We start from the raw sequence: 13,801 nt of genomic DNA on the forward strand, positions 1-13,801 counted from the left end.
GAATCAATAAACCCGATAAGTTGGGAAATGATATCACTTATAGTGTGTGTTGTTGATTATAGAAGGAAACTGTGTCCTAGAGATACTAGGTTGATAATGTCCTCAAGAGGAGCTCATAAGGATTGTCATGTTAAACCCCAGGTGAGTCCGACATGACGATAAGGTTGAGTGGTACTACTCTTGACTTAGATATTAATTAAATGAGTTGTCAAGAACTCACTTAATTAGTGGACATTCGATATCTTAAACACGAAGACTAACACACTCATAAGAAGGAGCCCAAAACGTAATTTGGGATTGTTGAACAATAGTTCTCTAGTGGAATGAATTATTATTGATAAAATTAAGTTGTGTGTTCGGAACACGGGATGCTTAATTTTATCGGGAGACCAAAACCGATTCCTCCTCTCTGTCCCTATCGTAGCCTCTTATTTATAGAGTACTATACCCACCTATACCCACTTTCTATACCCACCTAAGGGGGCCGGCCAAGCTAGCTTGGGAACCAAGCTAGGGCCGGCCTAAGCATGGGTTTAGGGTGGCCGACCCTAGCTTGAACCCAAGCTAGAGGGGCCGGCCATATTAAATTAAAAAGAATTTTAATTTTAATTTTTATTATGTGGAAGATATAATTTATTAAAGAGAATTAAAATTAAAATATCTCTCTTGTAAAAGATCTACAAAAGATTAAAGAAAGAGATTAGATCTCTTTCCTTATTTGTAGATTGGTGAGATATTTTATTTTCTCTTTAAAAATTATTCACATATTGTTAAATTAAAATTATAGAAATTTCTTTTTATCAACCATGAAGAGATTTTTGAAGAGAAATTTTATTTTTAAATTTTCGGAAACAAATTAGGAAGTTTTAATTTGTTGATTAAAACTTGTCTAATTTATTTCTTTTGATGTGGCCGACCAATATTGTTTTAATTGGAAATTTTATTTTATTTTTCTCAATTAAATCATGTCAAGGAAATTAAGGAAATTTTATTGTAATTAAATTTCCTAATTTGCCTAGGCCAAGGAATATAAAAGAAGGGGTGGGGGTGCCTTCATGAGATACAACCTCTATTATTTCTTTTTCCCTTTTGTTCCTTGTTGTGGCCGGCCATCATCATCCTCTCCCTCTCTTCCTCTTGTGGTGGCCGAAACATCCCTATTGCTTGGAGTTTTTGTGGAGGCCGGATACTACTTGGAGAAGAAGAAGAAGAATGAGAGAAAGCTAGCATCTCTTGGAGCTTGGTTGGTGTTTTGATCTTCTTCCTTGGTGAAGCTTCTTTGTTGTGGCCGAACCTAGCTAGGAGGAGAAGAAGGTGGTTGGTGGTTTCTCATCTCGGAAGATCGTTGCCCACACAACGTCTGAGGTTAGAAGAGGAATACGGTAGAAGATCAAGAGGTCTTTCTAGAAGGTATAACTAGTAGTTTTTCCTTTTCCGCATCATACTAGTTATTTATGGAAATAATACCAAATACAAGAGGCTTACGTTCTAGTATTTCGAATATGTTTTTCGAAGTTGTGTTTTTTTTTGTTTTATTTTTCCTTGTGATTTGATTGTTCTTTTCAGTTAACCTAAAGTTATTTTAGGAAATTAAATATTAGATTTCTATAAAAGGTTTTGTATAGTCGGTGGTGGTTGCTCCCATATCCAAGAAGGCCATGTGCCTCGCCACGTCAGTACTGGGAACCAATTATGGAAATTAATATTTAATGGAATTAATAACTTAAGGTGATTTGGGTCGAACGTGTTAAGTTCCGCAGGAGATCCAAGTCAAAACCTAAAAGAACAAATAGATTAAGTTTTGGATCAAATGTGTTAAGTTCTGCAGGTGATCCAAAATTTAATTTAAAAGAACACATGGTAGCTAGGAAAAGGTTCAGACCTTTGTACAAAATTTTTGTACAGTGGAACCTCTAGGCTTTCCGAGTAGCAACCAACAGTAGTCGCATCCCCAGCTTTCCATTCTCCCGTTTTCGGGCAGGATCATTTTGGCACCGTTTGTGGGAACGTAGCCTGCATCCGAAACGAGAAGATGGAAGATGCTGAATGACTCACCACGGTGATGCTGACAAAGGAGGAGCTCGATATGTTTATACAAGTCCAAGCGGCAAGGATAGTGGAGCAACAACAATAACAAACGATGGTCGAGCGCTAAGCGCATGAGCTCGCGGCATCAGCGACGAGACATCAAGCAAGATATGGAGATCGAGCGAATCATGTATCCATTCGAGGATAAAACAAGAAGTCGACTGGCACATATGGGGAGGTACCCAATGCACCGATCCCTTTTCATCGAGCGTTGTTCCAGACTCCATCAGAGGAACGGGGCTGAGCGGACAAGGACCAGAGGTCTTCCTCAGATGAATCACCCGTTCCAGACGTGTGAAAAGGGAAGGCACCAAGGGACGATGATGTTGGTTGCTACTCGGAAAGCCTATAGGTTCCACTGTACAAAAATTTTGTACAAAGATCTGAACCTTTTCCTAGCTACCATGTGTTCTTTTAAATTAAATTTTGGATCTCCTGCGGAACTTAACACGTTTGATCCAAAACTTAATCTATTTGTTCTTTTAGGTTTTGACTTGGATCTCCTGCGGAACTTAACACGTTCGACCCAAGTCTCCTTAAGTTATTAATTCCATTAAATATTAATTTCCATAAAAGGTTCCCAGTACTGACGTGGCGAGGCACATGGCCTTCTTGGATATGGGAGCAACCACCACCGACTAGACAAAACCTTTAATAGAAAGCTAATATTTAATTTCCTAAAATAACTTTAGGTTAACCAAAGAGAACAATCAAATCACAAGGAAAAGAAAGAAACAAAAGAACACAACTTCGAAAAAACATATTCGAAATACTAGAACGTAAGCCTCTTGTATTTGGTATTATTTCCATAAATAACTAGCATGATGCGGAAATAGAAATTACTAGTTATACCTTGTAGAAAAACCTCTTGATCTTCTACCGTATTCCTCTTCTAACCCTCGGACGTTGTGTGGGCAACGATCTACCAAGATGAGAAACCACCAACCACCTTCTTCTCCTCCAAGCAAGGTTCGCCACAAAGGAAGAACTTTACCAAAGAAGAAAATCAAAATACTAACCAAGCTCCAAGAGATGCTAGCTTTCTCCTTCTTCTTCTTCTTCTCCAAGTAGTATCCGGCCACCACAAGAACTCCAATGAAAGAGAAGTATTCGGCCACCACAAGAGGAAGAGAGGGAGAGGATGGCCAGCCACACCAAGGAACAAAAGAGGGAGAGAAAACAATAGAGGTTGTATCTCATGAAGGCACCCCTACCCCTTCTTTTATATTCCTTGGCCTAGGCAAATTAGGAAATTTATTTACAATAAAATTTCCTTAATTTCCTTGACATGATTTATTTGAGAAAAATAAAATAAAATTTCCCAAATAAACTCTAATGGCCGGCCACATCAAGAGGAAGCAAATTGGACAAGTTTCAATCAACAATTAAAACTTTCCTTATTTGTTTCCGGAAATTTTAAAAATAAAATTTCTCTTTAAAAATCTCTTCATGGTTAATAAAAGGAAATTTCTATAATTTTAATTTTATTAACATGTGAATAATTTTAAAGAGAAAATAAAACATCTCTCCAATCTACAAATAAGGAAAGAGATCTAATCTCTTTCTTTAATCTTTTGTAAATCTTTTACAAGAGAGATATTTTAATTTTAATTCTCTTTTAAATTAAATCTTCCACATAATAATAAACATTAAAATTAAATTTTCTTTTTAATTAATTATGGCCGGCCCTACTAGCTTGGGTTCAAGCTAGGGCCGGCCACCTTAAACCCTAGGCCGGCCCTAGCTTGGTTCCCAAGCTAGCTTGGCCGGCCCCCTTTTGGTGGGTATAGAAGGTGGGTATATGTGGTATAGTACTCTATAAATAAGAGGCTACGATAGGGACCGAGAGGAGGAATTGGTTTTGGTCTCCGATAAAATTAAGCATCCCTTCGAACACACAACTTAATTTTATCAATGATAATTCATTCCACTAGAGAACTATCATTGAACTACCGCACCAATCCCAAATTACATTTTGGGCTCCTTCTTATTATGAGTGTTAGTCTCCTGTGTTTAAGATATCGAATGTCCACTAATTAAGTGAGTTCTCGACAACTCATTTAATTAATATCTAAGTCCAAGAGTAGTACCACTCAACCTTATTATCATGTCGGACTAAGTCCACCTGCAGGTTTAACATGACAATCTTTATGAGCTCCTCTTGAGGACATTATCAACCTAGTATCACTAGGACACAGTTTCCTTCTATAATCAACAACACACACTATGAGTGATACCATTTCCCAATTTATCGGGTTTATTGATTCATCGAACTAAATCTCACCCATTGATAAATTAAAGAAATAAATATCAAACATATGTGCTTGTTATTATATTAGGATTAAGAGCACACACTTCCATAATAACTGAGGTCTTTGTTCCTTTATAAAGTCAGTATAAAAGGAACGACCTCAAATGGTCCTACTCAATACACTCTGAGTGTACTAGTGTAATTATATAGTCAAGATAAACTAATACCTAATCACACTACGACCTTCTAATGGTTTGTTCCTTTCCATTCTGGTCGTGAGCTACTGTTTATAATTTATAAGGTACTGATAACATCATTTTCTGTATGTGACACCACATACTATGTTATCTACAATATAAATTAAATGAACAACTACAAACAAATGTAGATAATTAGACCAAATGTGATTCTTTATTCATAATGAATGTTTACAAAGCTTAGGCTTTCAGTATACACTCCAACAGATGATTCGCCCGAGCGGATCAATCAACAATTCTCGCAGGGGATTTTGGACGACCCTCTTCCGAGGCACTACACTCCGCTGGCGATCGAGGAATTCAACGAAACTACCGATCTGAACGACCACTTGGCCAAGTTTAACAACACGACCACACTTCATCGGTACACTGACGGGGTGAAGTGTCGGGTCTTCCTCACCACCCTCTCCGGATCAGCACAACGTTGGTTCAAGAGAATGCCGAGCAGATCAATCCACAACTTCAAGGACTTCCGAGCGATGTTTCTACACCACTTTGCAGTAGTCGCCGCTTCCAGAAGACAAGCATCAATTTGTTCTCCTTGAAGCAAGGGCCCAGTGAGACACTGAGGGCCTATATCCAACGCTTCAACCAGGTGGTCATGGACATTCCCTCGATCTCTGTAGAAGTATTGGTAAATGCCTTCGCCTAGGGCCTTACCGAAGGGGAGTTCTTCCGATCACTCATTAGAAAGCCGCTAAGGGACTTTGACCATCTGCTCAGGAGGGTCACGGAGTACATAAATGTGGAAGAAGGCCAAGCGGCTAGAAGAAAGGAGGTGTCTGCCGAGCCCCCAGTAGTGCCTAAGCGGCGACCATCGAGTAGTCATCAACCCCCAAAGGAGCCCCGATCAGGAGGAGCCTAGCAACACCAGGACACATGCCATGCAGCATGTAGTAGTCGGTCTCCCAAAGGCTGCAAAAGGCAAGACACGAACACCACTATTCTGCTCCTTCCATCAGTCGGTGACGCACAACACGCGCGACTACTATGATTTGACATCGATTGCAAGCTAACCGACTCCATGAGGATATCATCGTCGGCCACCATCACCCGATCGACATCATAGACGCCGGTCAACTGGCCGGAGGGAGGAAGAGAGAGGGGCGTCCGAGCACCGACATCGTCAGTCCTAGCAAAGGAACGACACGAGCCCCGCTCGAGCTCCTGCCGAGCAGAACAGAGCCTCAGCTCGAGAGGAGGAGAACAAACGCAACGCCGCTTGGGGAGAAATTGGAATGATCATCAGCAGGTCGACTAAAGGTGATTCCAACTGAGTGAGGAAATCACATGTTAGGCAACTAGAGATCCATGTTGTTGGATGTAGCAAGGAGAAGACAGAAGGATCTAAAATAAGCTTCAACCCCCGAGAGTTAGAAGGAGTGGAGATCCCTCACAACGATGTCCTGATTATCTGAGCAATAATCGCTAATTATACTATTCACTAGAGCCTTATTGATACTGGAGGTCAGTGAATATTATATTCAAGAAGACGTTCGACTAGCTGCAAATCGACAGGAACGAGTTGCAGCCAATGACGACCCCACTCTACGGCTTCACAGGTAATGAAGTATTGTCGATCTGCCAAGCACGACTGGCTATTTCGCTCGAAGAGGAGCTGCTGAAGAGGATGAGGACGACAAACTTCATTGTGATGGATGCACCGTCTGCCTACAAGGTCATACTGGGCTGACCGACCATCAATGAGTTCCGACCAGTGGTGTCCACATTTTACCAGAAGATTAAGTTTCCGGTGGGCAACGAGGTGGGCAAAACCAAGGGAGACCAGCTGGCCGCTCAGCGATGCTACGTCGAGATGGTCAAGTCTGAAGCAAGGGCCACTCGGAAGAATCCATGCCTGTAGGTGAATGCTATCAGGGAGGAACCTCCTTCGCTAGTCTATGAAGAAAATGAGAAGGTCTAGATCCACCCCTACCGGTCGGAGGCAACTACGTTTATTATCGCCAACTTGGAAAGCGAGAAGAAGGCAGAGTTGGTCACTTGCCTTAGGCGAAACCATGATGTGTTTGCTTGGTAGACGCACGAGCTTCAAGGCATCTCGCCAAGCGTGGCTCAACACGAGTTTCATGTCTAACCAGACTCTCGGCCTGTGAAGCAGAAGAAGAGAGACTTCAGCACTGAGCAAAATCAGATCATCCAAGCGAAGATAGAAAAATTGCTAGAAGCCGGTCACATCCGGGAAGTTCAATTCCCAAGTTGACTCGCAAATGTCGTGCTGGTCTCCTGGTCTCCAAGCCGGACAACAAGTGATGGGTCTGCATCGACTTCTGTGATTTGAATAAGGCGTTCCCGAAGGATTTCTATCCGCTGCCTAGAATAGATCAGATGGTGGATTCTACGGCAGGCTGCGAGCTAATCTACATGCTTGGCACATACCAAGGATACCACCAAGTGTCGCTCGCCCAAAAGGATCAAGAGAAGGTCAACTTTATAACAGCCGACGGAACCTATTGCTACAATCTCATGCCATTCGGATTGAAGAACACTGGCGCCCACCTACCAGAGGATAATGAACAAGGTGTTCCTACGGCAGATCGGTCGCAACATGGAGGTATATGTCGATGACATATTAATAAAATCTCTCCCAGCTGTTGAACTTTGTGCAGACGTCGAGGAAACTTGCCGAATCTTGAGGGCCTAGAGAATAAAGCTGAAACTGAACAAGTGTTTGTTTGGTACAAGGAGTGGTCACTTCCTCGGATGCATCATCACAGAACAAGGCATCGAGGTGAATTTGAACAAGATGAAGGCGCTACAGGACACGCCCCTTGCCCTGCAACTTGAAGGAGGCCCAACGGCTGACCAGGTGGATCACTGCGCTGTCAAGATTCATCTCTAAGTCATCCGATTGGAGTTATCCATTCTTCAAGGTGTTGCACAGAGCGACCAAATTTCAATAGGACGCGGAGTGCGACAAGGCGCCGGAGGAGCTCAATGAGTACCTTAACTCTTTGCCTATTTTGGCCAAGCTGAGCGCTGGTGAATCACTCTGGATCTACTTGTCGTCCATTGAGTATGCGGTTGGCTCAGCATTGGTAAGGCAAAATGGTCATAAACAACAGTCTGTGTATTTCCTAAGTTATATATTAAAAGATGCAGAGTCCCGCTACACCTGTCTAGAAAGTTGGCTTATGCACTAGTGCTCGCCGCTCGGAGACTCCGTCCTTACTTTCTTTTGCATCGTATTATTGTGATGACCAACAACGCCTTGGGAAGGGTCCTTCTCAACTCAGAAGCATCTAGGCGGCTAATCAAATAGACAACCGAGCTGAGCGAATTCGATTACAGCATCAAATCCAAATGGCGATCAAGGCCTAGGCCTTAGCTGATTTCATCACAGAGATCCAGAATGTCGATTCTGACACAATGTGGAAGGTATTTGTGGATGGCTCCTCCACTCGGCAAGGCAGCGGAATCGATATTCTTTTGATTTTTCCGCGGGAGGACAGGATACAACTGTTTGTTCTACTGGATTATCGGGCGACGGATAATGAAGCTGAATATGAAGCCTTGATACCCGACTTACAAGCAGCTCGGCATGTCAGAGCTATAAGAGTCCTCATCCACTCAAACTCTCAGTTGGTTGCTCAGCAGCTATTAGGGGCATTTGAGATAAGTAGCTCCCGACTCAGGTTGTATGTACAAGCTTTTGAGAAGTTGAAAGCCGGTTTTCAAGAAGTGGTGATTCAGAAGACTCCCCGATCAGAAAATCAAGCTGCGAATGAATTAGCTAAGTTAGTTAGTTCATTGTCGTCGGTCATGGTAGAGCAACTGATCAAACAAGTCTCATTGGTGGCACACATTGACAGGATAGAAGGAATAACTTTCCTGAGTGACTGGAGGACAACTCTAATAGAGTTCTTCCGATCGGGTATCACACCTGCCGGTCAGGAGGAAGCCCGCTTACTGAAAAAGAGGGTCGGACGGTTCAACCTGATCGGGGATCATCAGTATAAAAGAGCCTTCTCCAGACCCCTGTTCAAGTGTATTGGACCGGAGGACGTGGAATGCATCCTTCAGGAGGTACACTAAGGCTCCTGCGGAAGTCATCTGAGCGCCCAATAGTTGGCTCAAAAGATCCTCCTCGTCAGATATTTCTGGCCCATGCTTTAAGATGATGCCATTTAGACAGTAGCCACTTGTCTATCATGCCAAAAATATCACAATATCCAGCATCGACCGACCGAGGAGATGAAGACATCCACGGTGTCTTGCCCGTTCAACCAATGGGGCATGAACATCTTTGGACCGTTTCCAATGGCGATTAGTCAATGAAGATTCCTACTTTTCATGGTGGATTATTTTTCAAAATTGGTGGAGGCTGAGCCGTTAGCAAAGATAACCGAACATATGATCATCAAATTTATCTGGCAGAACATCTTGTGCCAATTTGGCATCCCTCGTCAGCTCGTCTCGGACAACGGGAGGCAGTTCGACAGACGGAGGCTCAGGGAGTGGTGCGAAGGCTATGACATTCAGCAAGCCTTCACCTCAATAGCCTACCCCTAGAGCAACGGCTAGGCGGAAGTCACCAGCCGGGAGATCCTCAGAGGCTTACGGGCTTGGCTCAACCACGTAGGAGGCAATTGGGTCGATAAACTCCCCAGTGTCCTGTGGGCTCTTCGTACAACACCAAAAGAGATGACTGGCGTCACACCATTCCAGCTAGTGTATGGCGGCAAGTGGTGGTCCCCATCAAGGTTGGGAATCTGACCGGGTGCAACTCTACGACGAGGAGAACGCCGAACAGAGACTCATGGAGCTCAATTTGGTGGATGAAGCTCGAGATAAGACCATCAGACTCACAGCGTATAGGCACGAATGAAGCAAAACTACAATCGGAGGATGATCCCGAGGTCCTTCTAGGTCGACAATCTGGTGTGGAAAAGAATAACGTCGGTAAACAATGTCACCAAGCTCAAAGCCCCGTGGGCGGGACCTTACAAGGTCGTGCAAAAGCTCCACTCAGGAGTCTAATACCTGCAGGAAGAGGAAGGAAGAAAGCTTGATTGACATCGGAGCGCAAACCATCTCTAACCCTATAGGGCAGGTTGAGAGGTGTGTTGTTAAATACGATTAATATTGTAACAGAGTATGTCCTGTAAATGCAGGTGAACAATGAATAAAATTTACAAGTATCCCAGACTCTTATGCTGATCGGTCAAGTTAAAAGTCGAGCAGCGAATATGAACTCTAGTCTACACCAACAGTCGAGCGACAACCTTAAACCTTTGTCGTTGTCAACGGTCAAGTGACGACCTTAAACCCCTGTCTTCGTCAATAGTCGAGTGGCGACCTTAAACCCCTGTCATCGTCAACGGTTGAGCGATGACCTTAAACCCCTGTCATTGTCAACGATAAAGTGACGACCTTAAACCCCTGTCGTCATCAACGGTCGAGCGGCGACCTTAAACCCCTGTCGTTGTCAATGGTTGAGCAGCAACCTTAAACCCCTGTCATCGTCAATGATCAAGTGACAACTTTAAACCCTTGTCTTCATCAACAGTCGAGCGGTGACCTTAAACCCCTACCTTCATCAACAGTCGAGCGGTGACTTTAAATCCGAGTCTTCGTCAACAACCGAGTGGAGGCTATAAACTCGAGTCGACAACGAATAACGACCGAGCAGTCGCTCTAAAAATAAAATCTATGATAAATGAAGAGGATCGACAAATATATAAGGTGAGAGCAAGACTGGCCAGGAAACGTGCTGCTCCAAGAAGCAGTTTTCACTAAAATAAAGTTGTTCGGTAGCGTTGAATTGATTGCTCAGACATCCTAGCGACCGGTTATATGGACGATCGGGAGGACATAGCACCACACGTAGAAAATTTTCATAAAATGGTAAGTGGTTCGTAGTCCTACTTGATCCGAGTGGCAATGCCTGCTTGAACAAGTGTGACAACCAACAAAGCAAAGAAATACTGAATGGTGATGCATGACGAAATACAGAATCAAATAAATAAAGATACGTCGAATGGGCGATTATGCATTAAGACTTAGAAAATTTTTACAAGTTTGCAAGGGGAAGTACAAAAGAAGGCGAGCTTCACAGGGGGCGGGGTCATTCAAGGTAAAACAACATATCATCGAACAATGACTCGGTCAGCTTATCTTGACTGATGACTTTGTTGGTCAATGCGGTTGGGATATAACTGCCACCCTTCAGCTGGTCGAGCGTTCCATCAATGGTAAGATTGAAGAGGCGAAGCGCCCGGTAGGTGAGTCGGTCATTGAAAGGGTCTGAACGGAGGTAATCCCGCTTCAGAGTCTCGAACCAGCTAGACTCTCCGCCTTGATATTCCACCAAGGCCGTCTGGAAAGCCTCCAGCTCGACCTTTAAAATAGCCAGCTCGGCATCCTTAGCGGCTAGTTGTACTTGCATCTCTGCTCGCTCAGTCGTTCAGTTCTCCCACTCGTCATTCAGAGCTGCAACTGCCTCCTTCAGGTTTTGAGCCAGGATCCAAGCCTCCTTGTTCTTGATCTCTAGGTCCTCAATGGCTAGAATCTTCCTGGTATTGGTCGAAAGGATCTTCGCCTTGAAGGAGCTGGCTTGCTTATTGAGCCTCACTAGTTGCGAAGCTTGCTCGGCGCTCTTGCCCTTCTCTTCCTCCAACAGCTCGACGCTCTTTTGTAGATCACCCTTTAGTCGAGTGGCCTCGGCACTCAGCTGCTCCAAGCACGCCTCAAAAGTCACTGACTGGCCACTCGGAGTGTGCAGCTGTTGGATTTCATGCTCCAAAAATGCAAGCCTCTAGCACATAACTGTTGGACTTCATGCTCTGAACACGTAAAGGATGCTCTCTAACAACAATCGGTGAATATGATATTTCTAACCGGCCAAACATGAAGCTACCTGGAGAAAGTTCGATCAACTTCTGTACTTCCCGAGCGATGGGGGATTCATCACTTCCATCTGCCAATCGGTCGGGAAGTCTGGCCGCTAAAGAAAATGAAGATAGAAGTAGTGTTCCCTCCAACGCTTATTGGAGGACGACATTTTATCAAAAAAAGACTGAGCCCACTCGGGCTTAAAACAAAAAGGTCCCCGACTCAGACAATTTAGGATAATAAAAATAATAAAAAACCTAAGGAGTTAAGTGAATGTCGTGCAAGCGGAACAACACAACGACCCGGCACAGTAGTCTAAAGGATTTTGGCACTAACTGGTTAAGAGAAATATGGAAATATTTACAAACAGTGGAAAAGAACGGATGAACGGGGAACCGAAGGCCGGTGGTAAACTGGTCCTTAAAGAAACACAGAAAGCTCGTTGGTGGCTCATGTGGCCGGTCATACATAGATAGAATGACAACTTTATAGTCGGATGGGAAGTGGTAGGCGGATTTCATCCCTTCAATGTCGTCCCCGTCGAACCTAGACTCGGTGGAAGTATACCAGAGCCCAGGGATGGGGGGTTGCGAAGAACTCGCCATCGAGAATAAAAGATGCAAGAAGGAGTAGCGACCGAATTCAGATAAGGAAAAAGTGAAGAAGCTTACAGAAAAGATCGCCGGAGAAGAAGAAAGGGTGAAGCGTCACAGAAGGCTCGAAGATGAAGGCACACGGAGTGAAGAAGATGACGACACAATCGAGGTTTATAAACCTCACTGCCGATCACCCTGAGCCATCCGATCCAAGGTTCGAAAAACCGGAGAAGATCCGACCGTAGAATTTGAAAATGTGCCTGTCACATCGTCAGTGGATATCCGTCTGTCATGTCAAACGTACAACGACAGAAAGTAGGACACGTGGCATTCAGCTAGCGGGAGACATTAATGAGGCTTAATTAAACGGTATGGTCGCGTGCTCAGCCATAATGATCAAAGATTTATATGATCTTCAAGAAATTTGAATGACGACGTCGGCTATTATGAAAGGACGCTTATCCGAGGGAGCGCAAGGAAAGGAAAACTTTCGCCAAGTGTCGTCCCCATCGGCACAGAGAGTGGGTGATCACACTATCGAGCGACCGAAACACCATCTACCTTAGGTGGTATGATCCGAACGGCAGCTACAAACCCAACCAGCGAAAAAAAGTCGAACGGAGTAGACATTTGCTCCGATCAGAAATTGGGGAGTGTATATGGTCCGATCGGGCGTGGAAACCACCAAAGACTCTATTGGTCTAGTCAGTCGGACTTGCAGCCTCCTTCGACTAGACTCGATGGGGAGGCTTGTGATGCGACGATAGAGGGGGGGCCCACCCGGCACGGGTCAACTGTTGAGGTGCAGGTCAAAGTCAAGGTGGTCAACATCAAGGTCTCAAAAGGCTTACCTACGGTGGTCGAGTAGAGGACGGCTACAATGGCCGGTCGGGGCAATCAGTGTCCGAGCGGGCCAACCGTCTAGCTTAGATAATACGGTAAGACACCCAGACGCTCAATACAGAACGGCAGGATACGGAGGAGACCGCCTGATCGGGAGAGACAAGCCACTGCACCTAGTCATCGCAAGGAAGAGTAGTTGAGGCCGACAGAGCAGAGGAGTCCCGGTTGAGCGGCTACCCCGCTCGACCAAGCAGTGGGACCAGTGTCATATCTCTCGATATCCTCTTGGGAGACAATGCCGCTGACACGAGGCATGGTTAACAAGCGGATCGTACGGTGAAAGCTTCTACCGTCTTGTCAAGGATATGCATGCCTGTTAAGGTATGGTGTCAGAGGCACTTTCTTGACAGATTCTTTCATAGGATACATTGGAGAATATGTCCACGTCTTGAGGAATGCACACGTTGCCCACCAGACTCTATATAAAGGGGGTCCGAGCACAGGCGGAGGTACGCGTGATTACTGTTTATGCTTGCATTATTGTTGCTCCGCTTTCTTTTACATTTCTGGTGACTGACTTGAACGTCGGAGAGCTAACGCAGGAGACCCCTTCCCTTGCTCGGTACTGACGTTACTTGTTTTGCAATGCGAAGCGCGTTCTACAACCAGTCAATATAGCAATTATATTTTCAGTTTTATATATATATATATATAGCCGAGCATGATTAGACTTCACTTATTAGCGCAAGGGATCCATTTCCGACGAACGTATATCTTTGGAAAAAAAATTCCTCTTACCCTTAGTTAATTTGACGATCAACTATAAGTTGACCCCATTATTTAGAATATCCACATTAGTTTTTCTATAATATCTCTAAAATTTAAGGTAAACTTAGAACTGTAAATAAGTCGAG

The sequence above is a fragment of the Zingiber officinale genome, chromosome 4B (genome assembly GCF_018446385.1).
Source record: "Zingiber officinale cultivar Zhangliang chromosome 4B, Zo_v1.1, whole genome shotgun sequence".
Lineage (NCBI taxonomy): Eukaryota > Viridiplantae > Streptophyta > Magnoliopsida > Zingiberales > Zingiberaceae > Zingiber > Zingiber officinale.